At 44.8% G+C, this 7,482-nt stretch overlaps 1 long non-coding RNA gene across 1 annotated transcript in view; it reads left to right on the plus strand.

Moving 5' to 3' along the window:
- LOC116703581 (uncharacterized) overlaps positions 1-7,482 on the plus strand; it is an 8,741-nt gene that overhangs the window by 533 nt on the left and 726 nt on the right. Inside the window, exon 2 of the long non-coding RNA XR_004335464.1 lies at positions 3,163-3,165. This is a non-coding gene — a long non-coding RNA (uncharacterized LOC116703581). The remainder of the gene's footprint in view (positions 1-3,162; positions 3,166-7,482) is intronic.

Consider the following 7,482-nt stretch of genomic DNA (forward strand, 5'->3'; position numbering starts at 1 on the left):
TGAAAGTGTAAATGATGGAAATAAAATCTAACTTTTTGTGACATATTATAGGAATGTCTAATCTGTCATTTGATGCCTTTTGGATATCTTTCAATCTTTTCTTGGCTTCTTTATGCACATTAATACACATTTTTTTCCTGGGGTACCCACACTTTTGAGCCCCACTGTATGTAGATATTATGTCTAGTGGATCCATACAAATAACATCGATGTTTTGGAACTTTTGATTTTTGATTGCCCCTCAACAGGCCACAACTGGGCAAAATTGAATAATGCTTGTTAGATTAGATTAGATTAGATTCAACTTTATTGTCATTACACATGTACGGTACAAGCAACCGAAATGCAGTTTGGGTCTAACCAGAAGTGCAATAGCATAAGTGCAGGATATACAATGGTTCCATAAGTGCAAGACTGGATATGTAATGATAATATAAGAAAGAATACTATTATAAACAGAGTTTTACAGATGGTTTGTCCTATGAATACAAAATATAGATAACAGGTATTGTGAGCAAATTTACAGCTAGGAATTTGGTGGATATTACTATAATTGCAAATTTTTTACAGATATGTGCAACAGCTAATATACTAATGAAATAAGGTAAAGTTTGGGCAGAAACTATCCGAATTAAAGTGCGGTGGAAAGTAATTGCATATTACATTTAAGTACGGTAGTGCGGATGTAAATGTAAACATTTGTACTGTAAATAAAATAAACAGTCAGCAGTGCAAATGAAATGTAAGTAGTGCAAAAAGGTAAGTAGTGCAAAAGATGCAGATGTAAACAGTCGTTACTATAGTAACAGTCAGCAGTGCAGATGAACATTATAATATTGCAGATAACAAAATGGAGGCGGTGAGGAGGGAGAGGAGAGTCTGTCAGTATATGAGGAGTGGGATCAATGAGGATTAGGATTTCAATAAGAGACAGCTCTGGGGAAAAACTGTTCTTTAGTCTGCTGGTCCTGGTCCGAGGACCCTGAACCGCCTGCCGAGGGCAGGAGAAAAACAGTCTGTGGGCTGGTGAAGGAGTCCTTCAGGATGCTGCGAGCTCGATGCGACAGCGTTTCCTCTGGATGTGTCTCGATGCGGGCAGTGGAGTCCCGGTGATGCGCTGGGCGGTTTTCACCACCCCTGCAGTCCTGCGCTCTGCAACAGAACAGCTCTCCAACCACACTGTTGCACAGTTTGTCAGGATGCTTTCTATTGCACAGCGATAGAAGTTCACCAGGATATTGAGGAAAGCTGATTCTTCCTCAGTGTCCTCAGGAAGAAGAGGCGCTGGTGAGCCTTCTTGACCAGGCAGGAGTGTTGGTTGACCAGGACATGTCCGCCGAGATGTGGATCCCCAGAAACTTGAAACTGGAGACACGCTCAACAGCCATTCCATCGATGTGGATGGTGTCGTGCGTGCCTCTTGGCTCCTTTCTGAAGTCCACGATGAGCTCCTTGTTTTGGTGGTGTTGAGGAGCTGGTTATTTTCAGTGCACCATGTGGCCAGGTGCTGATCTCTTCCCTGTAGGCAGTCTCATCGTTGTTGCTGATGAGACCAATCACCGTAGTGTCGTCCGCAAACTTGATGAGGAATTAGATTCGTACACAGCTTGCAGTCGGAGGTGAAGAGGGAGTAGAGAAACGGGCTCAGCACACAGCCCTGTGGTACACCAGTGTTGAGTGTGATGACGTGGAGCAGTTGGAGCCTGATCGAACATTCTGGGGTCTGTTGGTAGAAAGTCCAAAATCCAATTGCACGTGGAGGTGTGTGATGCCCAGGTCTCCAATTTGTTGGCTATAACTTAGCCGGGATGACAGTGTTGAATGCTGACTCTGAAGTCAACAAACAGTATTCGTGCATAATGTTTCTTATTGTCCAGATGTGTGACACAGAGTGCAGTGCCATGGAAACCGCATCCTCTGTGCTCCTATGCTACGGTAGGCGAACTGGTGTGAGTCCAATGTTGATGGTAGCGAGTCCTTTAGGTGTGCCAGGACCAGCCGCTCAAAGCACTTCATTACGATGGGTGTGAGTGCTACAGGCGGTAGTCGTTAGGCACTTCGGCTGGAGTGTTTTGGCACTGGCACAATGGACGTGCATTTAAGCATGTTGGTACAGCTGCTTGGCAAGAGACAGTTGAAGATGCTGTAAAAACTCCAGCAGCTGCTCCGCACATGCCTGAGTACGCGTCCAGGGATGTTATCCGGTCCACAGCCTTGTGCGTGCTGATCCTGCTCAGTGCCTTGCAGACATCTGTGAGGAGAGTGTGTGGGGGGTGTGCAGCTGAGGGTTTGAGCTTAGTGGCAGTTTCTCTGTTGTCTCTTTCAAAGCGAGCATAAAAGTCATTAAGCTCGTTCAGGAAGTTGAAATCAGTGGCTACGGGTGGAGTGAGTGGGTTTATAGTCACTGATGGCCTGAATGCCCTGCCACATGCGTCGAGGATCAGCGTTGGAGAAGTGTACCTCTATCTCAGCTTGTAGCAGTGCTTGGCCTCTTTGATGCCCCTTTTCAGATTTGCCCTGGATGTGCTATAGGCCTGTGCGTCTCCTGATCTGAAGGCAGTATTGCGTGTCTTCAATAGGAGTCGCACTTTCCTGTTCACCATGGCTTCTGATTTGGGTATGTGGTATCTGCTTCTGGGTTGTAACAGTGTCTATGGTGGTGTTAATATAATCCAGTCCAGAGGAGGTGTAGCAGTCAATGTCCGTGTGAGAGCACTGGTGGCTTGAGTAGCAAACGTACTCCGTCTGTGTGTAGAAACCTTTCCTGAAGTGATGAATCTGCTCCTGCAGGCCACACCTTGATGTCTTCACTGATGGCTTCACGCGGTTGATGAAGGTGCATATTGTGGTTGAGGAACAAAGAAAGGTGATCTGACTGTCCCAGGTGGGGGAGGGTGTCGCGACGTAGGCTCCAGCCATGTTTGTGTAAACATGGTCTAAAGTTTTGTTTCCTCTGGTGTACAAGAAACAGGCTGTGAAATTTTGGTAGCACTGACTTCAAGTTTGAATGATTAATCACCAGCGACAATAAACGCAGCTTCCGGGTGAATGGTCTGTTGTTTACTAATGGCTGCGTGAAGTTCTTTCATAGCAAACTTGGCGTCAGCGTCCGGGGAATATGCTGCAGTGATAATCGTACAAGTGAACTCCCTTGGTAGATAGACGGTCTACATTTAACCATGAGACTCAAGGTTAGCTGAACAATGTCTCCCAACAATAGCAGAGTTTGTGCACCAAGCTTTGTTAATGTAAATACACAGACCACACCTCTGGTCTGCCGGAGCCATCTAGTGTTCTATCCGCCCGAATGTGTGAAGTCCCGCTGCTCGAAAGCATTGTCCGGTATTCCGCTGTTTAACCATGTTTCCGTGAAGATTATGACATTACAGTTCAAAAGTCTCTTACTGTGTGTAATGCTGAGTCGGATCTCCTCCATTTTGTTCATCAGCGACCGTACATTGGCAAGGAAAATGCTGGGTAAAGAGAGCCGGGTGGTGTTTAGCTTTAGCTTCTCTTAGTCCTCCGCGCTTCCCCCGCCTTTGTTTACGATCTCGACCCGCCTGCGAGCACTTCCGCCCGGCCGGGCAGAGTGCGTAGCCTCGGGTCTTCTGGCATCTCAGGAAGGGTCGAAGATTGTCCGTAAAACTGTCGGAAATTTGCGAACCAATGTCAAAAGCTCACGTCGGTTGTACGATGTAAAGGCACAACGGTTCTGCACGAACAGACCCGAAATGAGAAGAAAAATACCGCAAAATTGCAGGCAGAATCTGGAGAGACCGCGAGCCTCGCGATGTACTCGCGCCGCCATCTTGATCTTGAGCACCATAGCAGAAATAAATAAAAAATACACACACTCTTTGTAGTGCAAATCATATAAGTGGCCTAAGGGTCATACTTGTGCGCTGGTGTGTGCGTCGAGTCTGCGCGCGTGTGTGTGTGTGTGTGTGTGTGTGTGATAGAGCGAGGGAGAAGTGAGAGAGTGACAGTGATTAGCACTGGAGCGAGTAGCCACTCTAGAGTCATAGTGCCCCCCACCCCCATGTTTTCTGACCATGGTGGAAAATCTTTATCAGGAAATGTTACCCCCCCCCCCCCCCTTTGATTTCATAACGCCATACCTGTCTCTCGTTGACTGACTCCTTGTCTTGTTGGTTGTGTCCGACTATGCATGCTTATTAACACCCGCCCAACTCAACCTCTGATTGGCTTACCATGAAATTTTACTCAATCTCAGCCAATCGCCAGCATTCACGCGCTTGTCTCGTGCACGGCCACTAACCAAGGAAGGAATAAAGTCTTTGCCTCTCAGCTCAGACACCTGTAAATGGGAAAAAATAATTATAGATAAATTACATTGTATTGTATTGATGCATAAACTGAGTACTTGCCAGTACCCAATCCCAGCATTTTAGACGGTATTGGAGGCTTCTACTACTGGTATCGGTATATCTCTACTTAAAATCATAGGGAAAATTATAATGCTATTGTGGAATTACATTTTCATTTTCAAGTTTGTATTACCGTGATAAAGTCCCTTATATGCTTCCATATGGTACAAAATAAATGTGTACAATATGGTAAAAATTGGCTCTCACCCACTCACTCAATCACTGAGTCTTCCTTCTGTCAGGAACAGAACTGAATAACATAATTTCCCCAAGCGGGGAACAGTAGATGTGTTTTGACTCATTTCTGCACTACTGTCTGGATCACAAGTGCACGAAAAATCTGCTGCCAGGGGCCAGATAAATCTGCACGTAAAATCTACTGCCAGGGGCCAGATAAAAGCTAAAAGTTTTGAGTGTACCTGGGGTACACTGTTGGAAAAGTGCACGAAAAATCTGCTGCCAGGGGCCAGATAAAAGCTAAAAGTAAAAATATCATTGATATTTTCCTTCTGTCAGGGACAGAACTGAGTGACATAACTTCCCTAAGCGGGGAACAGTAGATGTGTTCTTTTTGATGCTGCCTTTCTTTAAATGACTGCTCATTTCTTTAAATTTCTTATGCTGCACTGTAACTTTTATTCTTGTGTTTTATGTGTCCTAATGTTTCTATATGTTTTAAACTGTCTATTCATGTGTTTTATCGGTTTTTAATGCTTTTGATTTTTAACTGTTTGTACTTGTGTTTTATCTGTTTAACTGATTTTATGTAAAGCACTTTGAATTGCCCTGTTGCTGAAATGTGCTCTACAGATAAAGCTGCCTTGCCTTGCCTTGACAGTACAGGAGACGCTCTGACTCGTATCTGATCTGAAAGCCTTGGAGTTCAGCTGTGGACAGGCTGATGAATGACGGCAATCAGAGCGTTCTCGTTAATGTTGTTATTAATTCAGCCCCTCCACATGGGGTATTCATCATCTCCCTGTGGTACGGCACATGCATGTGCAGGTGTTTGTTTATGTGTGCGAGGGAATGGGAGTTATAAGAGGCAGCGGGTGAGGGGAAGGAGGAGATGCAAAAAAAGAAGGCAGGGAGAGGATTTGAGAAACGGAGAAATGAAAGTCTGTTACTCTTGGCTGAATGTTGTGGAGTGGGAGAGAGGAAGTGAAGAGCAGGGGAATTGCTCAATTTGTACACACACACACACGCAAGATCCATGACTACTACACACACACACACACACACACACACACACCTGTTATGTAATGGTTGGAAGTTCAGCTAATGTGTCTTGTTTTTCTTCTACATATCCAGTCATTTTTCAGTCATTTGGCATCATAGCAAAGTTGAAGATAAAGTTCTTTCCATTTTAAACCCGAGAATTTGTAGAATTCATAACGTATTACCATGATTATTATCATAAATAATGTTGTTAATGAAGAATATGGTGATAATGATGATGATGATGATGATGATGATTGCAATTGTGATGGAAAGGAAAAGGCATGTAACATTAAGCCTTATGTTAACCCTGATCATACATTAATCATTCATACATCATTCATACTGCTAAATGGAACTTGTTTTGGTGGAACATGTGTACGTTCAGAAGTAGTTTTAGTCGTCACCAGAAAACTCAGATTGGACAGATAGTCTAGCTAGCTGTCTGGATTTACCCTGCAGAGACTGAGGACCAGGTAACCTAGTCCTCAGATTGGACAGATAGTCTAGTAGCTGTCTGGATTTACCCTGCAGAGACCTGAGGACCAGGTAACCATAGTCTCAGATTGGAGATAGTCTAGCTAGCTGTCTGGATTTACCTGCAGAGATCTGAGGACCAGGTAACCATAGTCCTCAGATTGGACAGATAGTCTAGCTAGCTGTCTGGATTTACCCTGCAGAGATTGAGGACCAGGTAACCATAGTCCCAGATTGGAAAGATAGTTAGCTAGCTGTCTGGATTTACCCTGCAGAGATCTGAGACAGGTAACCATAGTTCTCAGATTGGACAGATAGTATAGCTAGCTGTCGGATTTACCCTGCAGAGATATGGGACCAGGTAACCATAGTCCTTAGATTGGACAGATAAGTCTAGCTTGCTGTCTGGATTACCCTGCAGAGATCTGAGGACCAGGAACCATAGTCCTCAGATTGGACAGATAGTCTAGCTGGCTGTCTGGATTTCCCTGCAGAGATCTGAGGACAAGGTACCCCATAGTCCTCAGATTGGACAGATAGTCTAGCTAGCTGTCTGAATTGAACCCTAATCCTAACCCTAACCTAACCAGATACTGACTGGTTTCTGATTTGTCACACCTGTGAGGTGGACGGATTATCTCGGCAAAGAAGAAGTGCTCACTAACACAGATTTAGACAGATTTGTGAACAACATTTGAGATAAATAAGCCTTTTTTGTACCTAGAATAAGACCTTTGAGTTCAGCTCATGAAAAACAGGGGGCAAAAGCGTTGCGTTCAGTGTAAATCCGCACTTGAAAACATAAACTGTATTTAACTCCATAACTGCACGTATTGTCTCCAGCTTTTTACCATTTTAACACACTGGGCTGTGGAATGTCTTCTTCTTTTTATCTTCCCCTCAGAACAATTAGCTAGATCTGCTCCTCAAAGTGGGCCCGCCCACCGCACCCCTCAGGCACCCAGCATAGTTCCCGCACACACAGGACACACACGAGAGACTCGCACTGAACCACAAACCACTCGCAATGAAACACACCCATAGACACACACCTACAAAGATCAAAGCTAGCACACATTTGAAATGAAAAGACAGTGGTGGGAAAATGATACAAATATCAAAGACATGAGCGCACACACAGGAAAAACAAGGACACACATTCCTCTAGACCAAACTTGAGCATCACATCACAAGTGTCTGTGATTTTTCGCCTGGATCAAATGTCAGAGGACAGAGGGAGACAGTGTTTGTGTACATGTGCTGATGCAGGTGATTAAGAACTGCATCTGGTGGGCAGCTGTGGCTCAGTGGTAGAGCGGTAGCCTGCCAATTGGTAGGGAAGGTTGGTAGTTCAATCCCTGGCCCTGCAGTCCTATGTCAAAGTGTCCTTGGGCAAGAC

Source organism: Etheostoma spectabile, chromosome 15 (assembly GCF_008692095.1).
Source record: "Etheostoma spectabile isolate EspeVRDwgs_2016 chromosome 15, UIUC_Espe_1.0, whole genome shotgun sequence".
Classification (NCBI taxonomy): Eukaryota; Metazoa; Chordata; class Actinopteri; order Perciformes; family Percidae; genus Etheostoma; species Etheostoma spectabile.